Genomic DNA, 16,878 nt, shown 5'->3' with positions numbered 1-16,878 from the left:
CATTTTTCTGTCTAAGACTGTGGAAAAACAGTTTTCCACATATTACTGGAAATTTTATCAAGAAAAATTAGTTAAGAAAATAAAGGGAATCAATCAGAAGGTAGAAAATTATCCATGCTTCCAGGTGACATGATTTCACACATAAACATCTATGTACTGCTTCAAAAAGGTGTTTGAACTTATAAACAAATCAGAAAAGTTATAGAACACAAAGTTAATATATGAGAAATAGAAACATTTTATTATAATTGACTTACCAAAAAAGATATTAAGAAATTAATCCTGAGCCAGGTACACTGGCACACTACTGTAATCCCAGTGGTTTGGAAGGCTGAGGCAGGAGGATTGCAAGTTCAAAGCAAGCCTCAGCAGCTTAGCGAGGCTCTTAGCAATTCAGTGAGACCCTGTCCCTAAATAAAATACAAAAAAAGGACTGGGGATGTTTGCCCGTCAGTCGAGTCCGGAGTGAGGAGCTCAGGCGCCGGAGCTGAGGAGTCTCTGGAGCCCAGCTTGCCGCCCTCACGGCCGCCGCCTGGACCTTTGCCCGGAGGGAGCCGCAGAGGGTCCGTCGCCGCCGTCCTCTGGAGGGCGGCGCGCCCGGGGACCCGGACCCCCAGTCCGGGAGGGATTTTTCGTCGGCCCCCTCCCCCCAGCGAGGGAGCCCGAGCGGCCGCCAAACAAAGGTACCAGTCGCCGCTGCGGGAGGAGGAGGAGCCGGAGCCTCAGCCTCGGCCGCCGCTGGACCCGCCGCCCTTCTTCCCCATCTCTGCTCCGGGCCTGCCGCGTCGGGGGAAGGAGGAGCGCGACTCTGGACGTGCCGGCTCGGACCTCGCCTCCGCGGAAGGTGCAGGTGACGCTGGTGTGGTCGCGGGGGTCGCGGTCCCGGAGTCGCCATGAAGGCCCTTGATGAGCCTCCCTATTTGACGGTGGGCACTGATGTGAGTGCTAAATACAGAGGAGCCTTTTGTGAAGCGAAGATCAAAACAGCAAAAAGACTTGTCAAATTCAAGGTGACATTTAGGCATGATTCTTCAACAGTGGAAGTTCAGGATGACCATATAAAGGGCCCACTGAAGGTAGGAGCTATTGTGGAAGTGAAGCATCTTGATGGTGTGTATCAGGAAGCAGTTATCAATAAATTAACAGATGCAAGTTGGTATACTGTAGTTTTTGATGATGGTGATGAGAAGACACTGAGACGGTCTTCACTGTGCCTGAAGGGAGAAAGGCATTTTGCTGAAAGTGAAACATTAGACCAGCTCCCACTCACCAATCCCGAGCATTTTGGCACTCCAGTCATAGGAAAGAAAACAAATAGAGGAAGAAGATCTAATCATATACCAGAGGAAGAGTCTTCATCATCCTCCAGTGATGAAGATGAGGATGATAGGAAACAGATTGATGAACTACTTGGCAAAGTTGTGTGTGTAGATTATGTTAGTTTGCATAAAAAGAAAACACTGTGGTTTCCAGCATTGGTGGTTTGTCCTGATTGTAGTGATGAGATTGCTGTGAAAAAAGATAATATTCTTGTTCGATCTTTCAAAGATGGAAAATTTACTTCAGTGCCAAGAAAAGATGTCCATGAGATTACTAGTGACGCTGCACCAAAGCCTGATGCTGTATTAAAGCAAGCTTTTGATCAGGCACTTGAATTTCACAAAAGTAGAACTATTCCTGCTAACTGGAAGACTGAATTGAAAGAGGATAGCTCTAGCAGTGAAGCAGAGGAAGAAGAGGAAGAAGAAGATGATGAAAAAGAAAAAGAGGATAATAGCAGTGAAGAAGAGGAAGAAATAGAACCATTTCCAGAAGAAAGGGAGAACTTTCTTCAGCAGTTATACAAATTTATGGAGGACAGAGGTACACCAATTAACAAACGACCTGTACTTGGTTATCGAAATTTGAATCTCTTTAAATTATTTAGACTTGTGCACAAACTTGGAGGATTTGATAATATCGAAAGTGGAGCTGTTTGGAAACAAGTCTATCAGGATCTTGGAATCCCTGTCTTAAATTCAGCTGCAGGATACAATGTTAAATGTGCTTATAAAAAGTACTTGTATGGTTTTGAGGAGTATTGCAGGTCAGCTCATATTGAATTTCAGATGGCATTGCCAGAGAAAGTTCTTAACAAGCTATGTAAAGAGTGTGACGATGGAAAAGAAATGAAAGTTAAGGAAGAACATGAAACAGATATCAGAGAAGTGAAGATTGAAGAGGAGAGGAATGTAATACCAAAAGAAGAGAAGCCTACTGAGGATGACATTGAAAGAAAGGAAAATATTAAACCCTCTCCTGGGAACTAAAAAGAATTTATTAGAATCTATACCTACACAATCTGATCAGGAAAAGGAAGTTAACATTAAAAAAACAGAAGAAAATGAAAATCTGGAAGATAAAGACACTGATGTAACTAGAATAGATGAATCCCTCAGCATAAAGGTAGAAAGCTGAAGAAGAAAAAGCAAAATCTGGAGATGAAACGAATAAAGAGGAAGAGGAAGATGATGAAGAAGCAGAAGAGGAGGAGGAGGAGGAGGAAGAAGAAGAGGAAGAGGATGAAGATGATGACAACAATGAGGAAGAGGAGTTTGAATGCTATCCACCAGGCATGAAAGTCCAAGTGCGGTATGGACGAGGGAAAAATCAAAAAATGTATGAAGCTAATATTAAAGATTCTGATGTCGAAGGTGGAGAGGTCCTTTACTTGGTGCATTACTGCGGATGGAATGTGAGATATGATGAATGGATTAAAGCAGATAAAATAGTAAGACCTGCTGATAAAAATGTGCCAAAGATAAAACATCGGAAGAAAATAAAGCTACTGAAAGTTCTGCTGAAGACAGTGAGCAGGAAGATGAGGCAGGTGCCCAGGACATAGATAATAATGGCAAAGAGGAATCAAAGAGGGATCATTTGACCCACACCAGAAATGAACTTATTTCAAAAGAGGAACAGAATAATTTGTCTTTGCTGGAAGAAAGCAAAGTCCATGCAGATTTGGTAATATCTAAACCAGTATCCAAATCTCCAGAAAGATTAAGAAAAGATATAGAAGGAATATCAGAAGATAGTGATTATGAAGAAGATGATGAAGTCACAAAAAAGAGAAAGGAAGTCAAGAAGGACATAACCGATAAATCTTCAAAGTCACAAATAAAACGTGGTAAAAGGAGGTATTGCAACACAGAGGAGTGTTTCAAAACTGGATCACCTGGTAAAAAGGAAGAGAGGGCCAAGAGCAAAGAATCACTTTGCATAGAAAACAGCAGCAACAGTTCTTCAGATGAAGATGATGAAGAAAAATCGAAAGCAAAGATGACACCAACCAAGAAATACAATGGTTTGGAGGAAAAAAGAAAATCTCTGCGGACAACTGGTTTCTATTCAGGATTTTCAGAAGTAGCAGAAAAAAGAATAAAACTTTTAAATAACTCTGATGAAAGACTTCAGAACAGCAGAGCTAAAGATCGGAAAGATGTCTGGTCAAGTATTCAGGGACAGTGGCCTAAAAAGACACTGAAGGAGCTTTTTTCAGACTCTGATACTGAAGCTGCAGCATCCCCACCCCATCCTGTCCCAGAAGAGGGAACAGCAGAGGAGTCACTGCAGACTGTGGCTGAAGAGGAGAGTTGTTCACCTAGTGTAGAGCTAGAAAAACCACCACCAGTCAGTGTCGACAGTAAGCCCACTGAAGAAAAAGCAGTAGAGGTCAGTGACAGAAAAGCAGACTTTCCAAGTAGTGGCAGTAACTCAGTGCTCAATACTCCTCCTACTACACCAGAATCGCCTTCATCAGTCACTGTTACAGAAGCCAGTCAGCATCAGTCTTCTGTCACAGTGTCGGAGCCCTTGGCGCCAAATCAAGAAGAGATTCGAAGTATCAAGAGTGAAACTGACAGCACAATTGAGGTGGAGAGTGTTGGGGGAGAGCTGCAAGACCTCCATTCCGAAGGGAACAGCTCACCTGCAGGCTTTGATGCTAGCGTGAGCTCTAGCAGTAGCAATCAGCCAGAACCGAACATACTGGAAAAGCCTGTACAGGTCAGAAAAGAGTGAAAGATGCTCAGGGAGGAGGCAGTTCATCAAAAAAGCAGAAAAGAAGCCATAAAACAACTGTGGTAAACAACAAAAAGAAGGGAAATGGCACAAACAGTAGTGATAGTGAAGAACTTTCAGCTGGTAAAAGTGTAACTAAGACTCAGCCAGTCAAATCAGTCTCTACTGGAATGAAGTCTCATAGTACCAAATCTCCTGCAAGGATGCAGTCTCCTGGAAAATGTGGAAAGAATGGAGATAAGGACCCTGATCTCAAGGAGCCTAGTAATCGATTACCCAAAGTTTACAAGTGGAGTTTTCAGATGTCGGATCTAGAAAATATGACAAGTGCAGAACGCATCACAATTCTTCAAGAAAAACTGCAAGAAATCAGAAAACATTATCTGTCTTTAAAATCTGAAGTAGCTTCCATTGATCGGAGGAGAAAGCGTTTAAAGAAGAAAGAGAGAGAAAGTGCTGCTACGTCTTCTTCCTCTTCTTCCCCTTCATCCAGTTCCATAACAGCTGCTGTAATGTTAACATTGGCTGAACCATCGATGTCCAGCGCATCACAAAATGGAATGTCAGTTGAGTGCAGGGCAGGTGACAGCAGGACTTGCTAAAGCACTTTGCACTTAATGGCTGTTGAGGGCCACGTCTTTTTTTATACTGCACAGTGGCACAAAAAAAAAAAAAAAAAAAAAAAAAAAAAATCAGACAAGCACTATTTTGTATTTAAAAATTGTTTCTTGACAAGCTGACTTGGCACTTAAGTGCACTTTTTTATGAAGAAAAAGTACAATGAACTCTTTTCCTCAAGCAATAATTGTTTCCAACTTGTCTGGGAATTGCATGTCTGGTAACTTGAAGGCCTTCCACTGTGGCAAATGAAGGCTTTTCACTGCCTGTAGAGACAATACAGTAAGCATAGTTAAGGGGTGGGCCAGAACATGTAAGATAACTTACTGTATATGTATTCCCTCGTATTTTGTTAAAGCTGGAACATTTGATATTTTTCCATTTATTTATGAAAAATATGAACCTATTTTCATTTGTACAAGCTAATTGTTTTTTAAAGCAAGTCACCTTAGGGTGGCTTTAATTGTATAAGTCAAGCACATGTAATAAATTCAAAACCTGCAGTTAACAGGATATTAGACATCAGTCCTGGTAACCAAATATTGAAGATTCTCCTCAAAAAAGACTGAAGATGTTTACAGGTTTGAATTTGGCTAAAAGGTCTTGCAGTGGCTTTTCATGCCCCTTCAAATTGGAATGGAACTACTGTACTTTGCCATTTTTCTATAAATCAGTATTTTTTTTAATTTTGATATAATACATTGTGTGAAAAAAGAAAATGGCTAATAAACTGTATTAAATCTTAAAACAATGTATAAAGATTGTACTTAGCCAGTTCAAAGTGTATATTTATTCATAATGAATTATAACAGTTATATTTTTGTGTTTTCTTGTAAATGTTTCTTTTCCCTTAAAAACAGATAATTCATTTGTATTGCTTATTTTATTATGAGCTACAACAAAGGACTTCAGGAACAAACTGTATTAGTATGGTTCAAGGTTTATATGAACTGTCTGAGAAAGATGGTTGTTATTTTACATATAAATAGCTAATTGGGGTGATAGGCCTATAAAATTAAATGCCTTGTATAAAATCCAAAATGAACGCAAAATTGTTTTCACTTGTATTGACTTTTTGTTGTATGATTCCAATCTCTGTTCTGTTTGGCACTTGTATTTAATTCTTCACCTTTGTAAGACATTTGTATATTGCGGATGTGTTCATTGAAGCTATTTAATACCTGGCACTGTTAATACACAGTACTTTGCTGTACAGACTGTTTTACTGTTTTAATTGTAGTTCTGTGTACTTTTTTTGAATGGGGCTGGCATGTTTTATTTGTTTTCTGGCAATACGACGTGAGAATTTCGAAGCGTTTTGTTGTAGATGCTAACGTCTCAGAATCCTTAATCCTTTACATCCAACTTTTCTAAGAAAAGCATTTTCAGTCTTGTACTGTGTGCTTATAGTAACTAATTTTGTTGAAAATGGTTTCAAGTTACTCAGATTTGTACAGGACTGTAAAGATTTGTTGACAGCAAAATGTTGAAGAAAAAGCTTATAGAATAAAAGCTATAAAGTATATATTAGGATCTGCAAACAATGAAGAATTATGTAATATATTGTACAAATGTAAGCAAAGGCTCTGAAATAAAATGCCATAGTTTGTGGAAAAAAAAAAAAAAAAAAGGACTGGGGATGTGGCTCATTGGATAAGTGCCTCTGGGTTTAATTCCTGGTTCCAAAAAAATGTCAATTCTATTCAGAACAATCATAAAATATTTAGGAATAAATTTAACAAAGGAAATGAAAAACCTCTACAATGAATAAATATAAAAAACCTGACAAAAGACATTTTAAAGGACACCAAATATGAAAGGTATTTCTTGTTCATAAATTGGAAGAATTAATTTGTTAAAATTATCATATTACCTAAAGTGATCTACACATTCAGTGCAATGACCATGAAAATGCCAAAGACTTTCTTCACTGAAATAGATTTTAAAAAATTCTAAAATTCACATGGAACCCAAAATGATCCAGAATAGTCAAAGCAATACTCAGAAAAACTCAGAAAAAGAAAAAAAAAAAAAAAAACTAGTACAAATAAAGAAGCAAAACAACACACAAAACTGGATGCATCATGATACCTGAGTTCAAAACATACTAAAAAGCTCACCAAGGTATAGTGACAAAAACCGTGTGATTCCAGCATAAAAACAGACACATAGAATTGTAGTCAGCTTTTTCGCTGCTGTGACTAATCTGACCAGAACAATTTTAAAGGAGGAAAAGTTTATCAGGGGCTCACAATTTCACAGGTCACATTCTGTAGACAGCAGACTCCATTCCTCAGGGCTGAGATGAGGCAGGGTATCATGGCAGAAGAGTGGAGCAGAGGGAAACAGCTTATGTGGTGATCAGGGAGCATAGAGAGAGAATCCACTCTCCAGATACAAAATATATACCCCTTAACCATGCCCCAATGAACCACTTCGTCTAGACACACTCCACCTGTCTCCAGTTACCACTCACTTAATACCATCAGGGATCAATTTACTGATTAGATTAAGGCTGCAACCCAATCATTTCTCCTCCAAACCTTCTTGTATTGTCCACATGTGAGCTTCTGGGGGGCACATCACATCCAAACCATAACACATAGTCCAATAAAACAAAATAGGGTGTCCATAAATTAACCCATGTACATAAAGCTGAGTTTTTGACAGAAGTGCAAGGAGGATACAGTGGGGAAAGGATACTCTCATCAATAAGTGGTGCTAGTAAAATTGGATACATATGCAAAATAATGAATCTCAGTCCCTTTTTACTATGCACAAAAATCAACTCAAAATTGCCGGCATAATATGAAATTACTAAAGAAGTCATAGGGGAAACACTTCAAGTCATTGTATGAGCAGTGAAGATCCCAAACTCACAAGCAACAAAAGAAAACATTGGCAAGTGGAACTACATCAAACTAAGAAACATCTATGCAGCAGAGAAAATAATCAACAGGGCGAACAGACGACCTACAAAATGGGAGAAAGTAGTTGCATACTATTCATCTGATAAGGGATTAATATCCCATATATACAAGAAACTTCAAAGCCAAAAAACAATAACAATCCAATTAAAATGTGGGCTAAATATGTATGCTACCAGAGATCATTATGTTAAGTGAAATAAGTCAGACAAAGAATGACATACCCTAAGTGTTCTCACACATTTGTATTCATTAAATGGTCACTTTCATATAATGAAGGGGAATATTGACCACTAAAGAGTGGGAAGGGCAGGGAATAGCTAGGTAGAAAGGAGATCAACAAGGGAACAAAATAGAGAGGAGGAATTTGTTCTGGACTTCAGTAATGTAGTAGGAAACTGCTGATCAAAACAGTGCATTTAATTACCATAATATGCCTCGATAAAGATGTCAATTATGATATTTCAATAATAAAATATAAAACATGACAGTGATTGGCACACAGTAAGAAATCAAGGAAAGGAGTGCTGGTATTGGCTGAAGATCAAGACCAGGTAATTTTTTCAAATTTCATCAGTCTTAGACAGATGTTGTTCTATACCTATCCTAAACCTTTTCTATCATGAAATAGTGCCACCAGCACTAGGCAATTGTACTCTGTAGTTTCAGAGGTCAGAGAAATGTGTTTGCCCTTCTTACATGACATACATGAATACAACTAAATTCATTCCAGAGATTATGTTGTTTGATTGACAAAGATAGCAATTTATTCATTTAATGTGCTAGAATATTTTGCTGTCTCTCTAAGTAATGAGCAATAGCAGGCAGAATATTTTTCTTCTCTTTTAACACGGTTTTAATGCCTGTTGAATAAATCCTTGTGTTTCAATAATATGTGGGAAATGTTAATGAAACACGAATGGGGCTGACAAAATTGCTGGCTTACCATGCAACATATAACTGTATATATAATTGCTCCCTGCATCAAAATTCATCAGAATTCATCATTCTGTTCCTTTCCAACTCAACCTTCTAAGATACTGCTGACCAAAATCATTTTCAGGTTAGTTTTTGGAAGGAGAATAATATTTTTCATTGTGTGTATGGACTTACCATAAAAGTAAAATGCAATTAAATCAGATGGAGCTACCAATTTATTGCCACATTAATGTTACATGCAGCAGAATTGATAGGAGACTGGAATTAGCAAACAAAATTTTACTTATAGTTGGGAGACAGGGATTTTCTTTCCATGAACCCATATTAAAACTTTTTAAGTATTTTATGTAATCATCAGCTATTAATTTTAGCAGAGGATTTCTCTTAAAGATGACTGCACAGCAAAAACAAATGAGAAAGCAGATTACGTATGTCTTATTTGAGCTTTCTCCATTGAACAATGCTACCACATCAAACATGCACACCTAACATGTACTAATTTTAATTTCAAGCATTTTTATTATCCATTGAGTTATATACACAGAAAGCTAAGGAAGTAACTTCTTCAATATCATTTTATACTTGCAAAATTGTTCAGTATCTTGCAAATAACACAGTGACTCTATATGTTTACTCTTCATTTCACAAATTCTAAAGCCTTATGCTCCAAGGCTGAGTTATGATTACTACCATCCCAAGAAGAAGGAATGTAACCCTAGAATAAAGAGGTTACTATTCAGTTAACTAAGTTGACTGCTTTTAGGGAGATGACAGAGTTTTTTAAAACCAAGATTTTATGTTAATAGTTGAAATACTAAATTTAAAATCTAGTTAATTCCACAAAATTCCAGCCATATTAGGTTATGAAGTTTCTACCTGCTAGAAATGAAAAGACAAGACTCCTGAAAAAACTTGGAGTGTAGTGAAGGCTCTCTCCCTCGATGCAAAGTTAGTGATTTGAAGGAAAGAGAAAGAGACAATTACTAGCATACATGTACTGTCCTTCCTCTTGACTGGTAGGCAAGGTCTGAGACCTTTGTAGAGCAAATCATTTGAAACCATAAGAGAAACCCTGCAAATGACTCCTTCTCAATGAATTGATGGGTCATGGCCTACTGATCTAGGTGTGAAATGCATGCATAAGTAAGACTGGCTTACCCTCACCTACCTGTGGAATGTCCAGTACCAGAGGTTTTTGTATCTTTGTTAAGTATATCTAAAGAGTTTTATCCTCTGATCCCCAGAATGTGGGTGTTTGTAGCTTAACAAGCAAAAGAAATTGCTTAGACTATGTGCTTCAGCAGTGGATTCTTTTCTGCCACCTCTTCTGTCATCTTTGAGAAAGGTTCCTAGATTTGTCATTATGCAGCAGAGAACAGTAAACATCCAGAAAATGCCAAATACAGGGTAGAGTCCCTTGTCCCCAGAACATCAAAATATCTTAAGTTGCTGGATATGGCCCATATATGCAGACTAAAAAGGGATGAGGGAAGAACTCAGAGATTAGTGATATTTTTAAATATACCATAGTATCCACAAGAGCCTATTTATGCAATTTGTGTCAATAGTAAAACTTCCAATAACTATTTAAACAGAAATGAGATTCTTTAAAATAACAGGGAATGAGATGCTTTCATTTAGAAAACATAACTTTCTCATCTATTTGGTGGGATGAAGGAAGATTCATAAGAAGGAAAGGATAACAGGAAAAACAGGTAAGGGAAGGCGATAGGTTTAAATAATCTAAAAGAAATACATAAAGTGAGTATAGTTATTTTGAAAGACCCCAGAGACATCCTAAGTCATAACTGTTTCCACAAATCAAGATAGTTCAATTTAGGGAGGGATAAAATGATAAAAGAAATTACAGTGCCATTCCTATGACATAAATTTGTTAATGTATATTGTAAGATCATCGTTTTCATATTAAATATGAGGGAAATGAATCTCAGAGATTAAACAACTTTATTAGAAGCACCTAATAGAAGCTGTTAAAAGCCTGAGACCACATACAACACTTTCAAGAGTACAAAGCTTAAGAATTTCTCTTAAGCTTTTTTTTTTTTTTTTTTTTTTTTTTTTTTTTGGAGTGGGGAATAAAGTGTCTATACCAACAAAAATCAAATATTCATATAGGGTATCTGTATATCAACATAAAGTGGTTTGTAAATGGTTCAGTTTATCTGGGTTAAAGCAACTAAAGATATTTACCAGACTCAAACATTGTGTAAATTTACAGAAGAATTCATGTTAAAAATATAACTTTTTAACATTCAATAAAATGATGGGAAAGAAAAATGATGATAGAAAAAATTTAGAGAGGAGGATAAATCTATTCCAGAGCAGTAAAAAAACAATCTCTCAATTTGGAATTTCCATGCTAGTCTGTTATGATTTTTGTAACATATGACAATTACATATTATCATATTTCACTTAGATTTCATAACAAAGCTTAAATATCCAGAAAATACACATTTTCATTTATTTTTTCTCCTTTATGCAGTAACATTGACTATTTACTTTTTTGATTGTCCTGGTCTCTTTGAAACAATTTATACAAAAGTGAAATAGGATCAGCCAGTTAGTATCATACACCAGATGTTGCTCACAGGTAGAAGTGAAAACTTCTTTGGAAAGCTTGTAATTTAATACTACAGAGAGGGAAAATGTTAATCTCACAAATACTCTCCACATATTTTAATGGAATTACAATTTAACATCATAATTATATATTTCACTAAAAGTGAGTAAAAGCAATCAATTCCATAGACACAAAGGCAAGCACCTAGTTTAACTGGCATATTTTTTAAAAGATCAAGTTAATCATAATTTTAAAATACTGAATTCTATCAATAACTTATCTTTTCAGGATTACTGAATTCCCACCAATTGAGGTATTCTTATTTTTCCCTAAAACAATTATTTCTATATTTATAAACATGTATTTCATATATATGCATATATATGTATATATATGAAGTATTTATAGATTACATGCATTTGGTTTTACACTTTCACCACAAAATGAGACTTTAATAAAAAAGAAGTAGAAGATTCAAAAGTCTGGGACCAGATGGATTCTCAGCCAAGTTCTACAAGACCTTCAAATAAGAAATCATTCCAATAGTACTCAAAGTATTCCATGAAATAGAAGAGGAGGTAACACTTCCAAACTCATTCTATGAAGCTAATATCACCCTGAAATGAAAACCAGACAAAGACATATCCAGGAAAGAAAATTTCAGAACAATATTCCTACTGAACATAGATGCAAAAATTCTTAACCAAATTTTAGCAAATTGCATACAAAAACATATTAAAATGATATTGCACCATGATCAAGTGGGTTTTATCCCAGGGATGCAAGGTTTGTTCAACATCTGGAAATCAATAATGTAAATCACCATATCAACAGACTTAAAGTTAAGAATCACATGATTATTTCAATAGATGGAGAAAAAGCATTTGATAAAATATACCACCCCTTCATGCTCAAAACACTAGAATAAATAGGGATAGTAGGAACATGGCTCAACATTGTGAAGGCTACCTATGCTAAGTCCATAGCCAATATCATTCTAAATGGTGAAAAGCTGAAAAAATTCCTCCTAAAAACTGGAACAAGGTAGGGATGCCCTCTTTCACCACTTCTATTCAACATCATCCTTGAAACTCTAGCCAGAGAAATTAGACAGACCAATGAAATTAAAGGGGTAAGAATAGGAAAATAAGACCTCAAACTCTCCCTATTTGGTGATGACATTATTATATAATTAGAGGAGCTAGAAAATTCCACCAGAAAACTTCTAGAACTCATAAATGAATTCAGTAACATAGCAGGATATAAAATCAATGCTCGTAAATCTACTGCATTTTTATTCATAATTGATTAATCCTCTAAAAGAGAATTTAGAAAACTACCCAATTCACAATAGCCTCAAAAAAAAAAAAAATTGGGAATCAATCTAACAAAAGAGGTGAAAGTCCTCTACAATGAAAACTACAGACCACTAAAGAAAGAAATTAAAGAAAACCCTAGAAGATGGAAAGATCTCCCACATTCTTGGATAGGCAGAATTAATATTGTCAAAATAGTCATACTATCAAAAGTGCTCTGCAAATTCAATGCAATTCCAATTAAAATCTCAATGATGTACCTCATAGAAACAGAGCAAGTAATTATGAAATTCATTTTGAATAATAAGAGACCCAGAATAGCTAAAGCAATCCTTAGTAGAATGAGTGAAGCAGGGGGCTATCACAATACCAGAATTTCAACTATTCTACAGAGCAATAATAACAAAAAAGGCATGGTATTGGCAACAAAATACACAGGTAGATCAATGGTACAGAATAGAGAACACAGACACAAATCCACATAAATACAGTTGTCTCATACTAGACAAAGGCACCGAAAACATACAATGGAGAAAAGATAGCCTTTTCAACAAATGGTGCTGGGAAAACTGGAAATCCATATGCAACAAAATGAAACTAAACCCCTATCTCTCACCCTGCACAAAACTCAACTCAAAATGGATCAAGAACCTTGGAATCAGACCAGATACCCTGCACCTTGTAGAAGAAAAAGGAGGTTCAAATCTTCATCATGTTGACATAGGACCAGACTTTCTTAACATGACTCCCAAAGCACAAGAAATAAAAGCAGGAGTCAATAATTGGGATAGATTCAAAGTAAAGTTTTCTCTCAGCAAAGGAAACTATCAGCAAGGTGAAGAGAGAGCCTACAGAATGGGAGAAAATCTTTGCCACACACACTTCAGAAAAAGCATTAATATCCAGAATCTATAAAGAACTAAAAAAAAAAAAATTACAACAAGAATACAAATAACCCAATCAACAAATGGGATATGGAAATGAGCAGACACTGGACAGAAGAAGATCTACAAGCATCAACAGATACATGAAAAAATGTTCAACGTCTCTAGTAATAAGAGAAATTCAAATTAAAACTATCCTAAGACTTCATCTCACCCCAATTAGAATGTCAATTATCAAGAATACAAGAAATAATAGGTGTTGGTGAAGATGTGGGGAAAAAGGTACACTCATACATTGCTTGTGGGGTTGCAAATTAGTGCAGCCACTCTGGAAATCAGTGTGGACATTCCTTAGAACGCTTGGAATTTAACCACCATTTGACCCAGCTATTGCACTCCTTCATCTATACCCAAGGGACTTAAAATCAGCATACTACAGTGATGTAGTAACATCAATGTTCAAAAGTTGCTCAATTCACATTAGCTAGATTTTGGAACCATCCTAGTTGCCCTTCAATTGATGAATGGATAAAGAAACTGTGGTATACATACACAATGGAATATTACTCAGCCATAAAGAAAAATAAAATTATGGCATTTGCAGGTAAATGGATGCAGCTGGAGAATATTATGCTAAGTGAGATAAGCAATTCCAAAAAACCAAAGGCTGAATGATCTCTCTGATAAGCAGTTGATGATACATAATATGGGGTGGGAGGGAGGCAAGAATGGAGGAAAGATGATTGTAGGGAGGAAAAAGAGGGGTGGGAGGAGTGGGGGAAGGAAAAATAACAGAATGAGCCAAACATCATTACCCCATGTACGTATATGATTACACAAATGGTGTGACTGTAATTCATGTACAACCAGAGAAAAAACAGTTATACCCCATTTCTGTAAAATGAATCAAAATAAATAAATTATAAAAAAAAAAAGAAATAGAAGATTCAGTTGTATGATTAATCAAGCAGGGTGTCAGGAGATTTTTGTTACTTATGGGCGGAATAGGACACCTGCCTTCTAAAATGATCTTATTCAAATTGAAATTTGAACCAAAAATAAACAAATAAAAAATGCAATTGTGAATTTGGAAAACATATGCAAGTTCTGAAAACAGAAGACTTTCTAAACTAAGACAATTGAATTACTCTTTCCAGCCATCAGCTTCACCATAGATAAAGTTTTAGAAGTTTAAAATACCTTATTAATATAAGAAAAATATAGATACCCCATAAAATGCTTCATGATTTTCAATTACCTTTGTATGGATTATGTGTATATGTGTATGTCTATTTTTAATTTAAATTATGTAGATACATAGATCAGTTTCCAAAAACATTTATGATTCATCAGAGATACAATTAGCCCACATGTATTTACATTCAACTAGTTTTTTGTTTGGTTTTTGTCACCCCCATACACTAAATTTAGGGTCTATTAGAACAGGGGAATTGGTTACTTATTTTCTCATTTTTCTTGCCTTGCACAGAATGACTTATAAACTACTTATTGATTGAAATATATGATTCAGAATTTCCTGGATTATTCTAGAGTAACTAAAGCTTTGTCATTTAACATGAACAAAAAGGGAATAAAGTTTTGTTCACATTGCAGATCCTAGTGGGTCAGCAAAGGACCCACTACCCATAGTAGCAATGTGGGTTGAATTATGTTCCCTCAAATTCTTATATTAGAGTACTAACCCTCAATATGTCAGAGTGTGATTGTATTTGGAGAAAGTCTTTAAATAATTAAGGCAAAATAGGTTCATATACCTAGACCCTACAGCAATACAATTTGTGTTCTTATAAGGGCACAGACAGATCCAGGGGAAGGCCATGTGGAGACACAGGGAGCAGGGTCATCTCCAAGCCAAGAAGACAGGTGTCAGAAGAAACAACTGTACCAAAAACTTCCAAAACTGTGAGAAAATAAATATTTTTTGTTACAACTACCCAGTCTTTGGTAACTTATGACAAATCTAACAAACTTATATGAACAGTCACTTCAACATATAAGCTAAAGGAGCATCCACCTCCCAAAGCAGACAAGAAAATATGGAGAACTTCACCCTGATTCTTAAATATTCTGTTCAAAGTGGTATAATCATCACCTTTTCCATTAAATCATGCAAAGTTTATGGCCATAATCAGCTTTCAAATGGGCATCTCTTCAGTATTCCCAGAAAAAAGACATTTTTGTAAGACTCTACCTTAATAAGGTTACATGTGGGAGAGGGTGTTAATTTGGATAAGTTCAATAAAACACAGCTTAAGTTATTCCTTTCTCCTTTTTTATGAATTATGTGTTTGGAAAAGTACTTTATCCACCTGTCCCCAAATCATAGCTTTGATTAATATCTGTGCTTCTATTTACAATATTCTCAATACATGGAGAGATTTCCTGAAAATAATATACAAATTAATAACCAACATGATCTGTTTTTGTACCACAAATCTTTATACAGGTTCAATATCACTAATCTAAAATTTCTTGATTTGCTAACTTAAAGCCACAAGTTTCACACCTATCTTCATATGATGGATCACAGTCAAACTACAGATGCACTGAAAGTATTGTATAAAACTACCATCAGACTATATGTATGAAGTATATATGAAAGATGATTAGGTATTTAGACTTGGGTGCCATCCCCAGGACATCTCATTCTGTATATTCCTCATATTCCAAATTCCAAAATACAAAACAATACCAGTTTCAAGCATTAAGGATAGTGGAGAGTCAACCTATAAAACATGCAAAGTAAAGTGAAATTATAAGCATGTTTATCCATTCTTATGAATCATCTATATAATAGCAGATTGGAAATAATACAAATACTAAACTGAAAGGAATTAATTATAGAACATATACTTGAAACCATCCAAAATAACTTAGAGATTCCACATAAGGCATTAAGAAGGCTTAAGTTTTGAAAAAATACATAAAGAAGTTATTTATGAACAAACCCACATAAAAATAGCATAAAAAGTTTGTATAAAAGAATGGAAAGTAAGTATACCCAAATATTGTCACTTGTTATAGTCAATTAGTAAAAGCACAGCATTTTATTATTCTTACTTTTAAATATTTTCACAAATTTTAAATGAACCTATATCACTTTAATATTCAGAAACATTCCATTACATATAAAATTTAAGATAAGCATTTTTATACTTATCTAGAAATTGGTTTGCATTTTGTAAGTAATTAACAATTAAATTATCAGTATATTTTCTTCAGAATTAGTATACTCACTAATGATGTGCCTTGAATAGATAGAATCTTGCACTAATATTTTTTGAAAAAAGAAATGTACTCTAAGGGAATTGACAGTGACATATCTCGGATGGGTGCTGGTGGCTGTCCTTCTTAGTACTTCCCAGTTTCTATGATCACCACTCTTAGTATATTAGCCACAACACTAAGTCACTGAAATATTGTATTGTCCATCGTTCCTTGAGTGTTCTCTATTCTCTTTTCAAGTGCTTTTCTTGCAGCTATTTACTGTGATGTATGAGTTAGGAAACAGAGGGTACACTCAAGAGAA

The 16,878-nt window shown here is 35.7% G+C and overlaps 1 pseudogene across 1 annotated transcript; it reads left to right on the top strand.

The window, feature by feature from the left end:
- The first annotated feature begins 444 nt into the window (after positions 1–444).
- Positions 445–5,898, top strand: LOC306658681 (AT-rich interactive domain-containing protein 4B-like; annotated as a pseudogene). Its single transcript has one exon. The product of its transcript is annotated as an AT-rich interactive domain-containing protein 4B-like (transcript).
- The last annotated feature ends 10,980 nt before the right edge of the window (positions 5,899–16,878 follow it).

This window comes from Sciurus vulgaris (assembly GCF_902686455.1).
Source record: "Sciurus vulgaris genome assembly, chromosome: 4".
NCBI lineage: Eukaryota > Metazoa > Chordata > Mammalia > Rodentia > Sciuridae > Sciurus > Sciurus vulgaris.
Note: the sequence above shows the minus strand (reverse complement) of the source record. Positions and strands in the feature narration are given on the sequence as shown.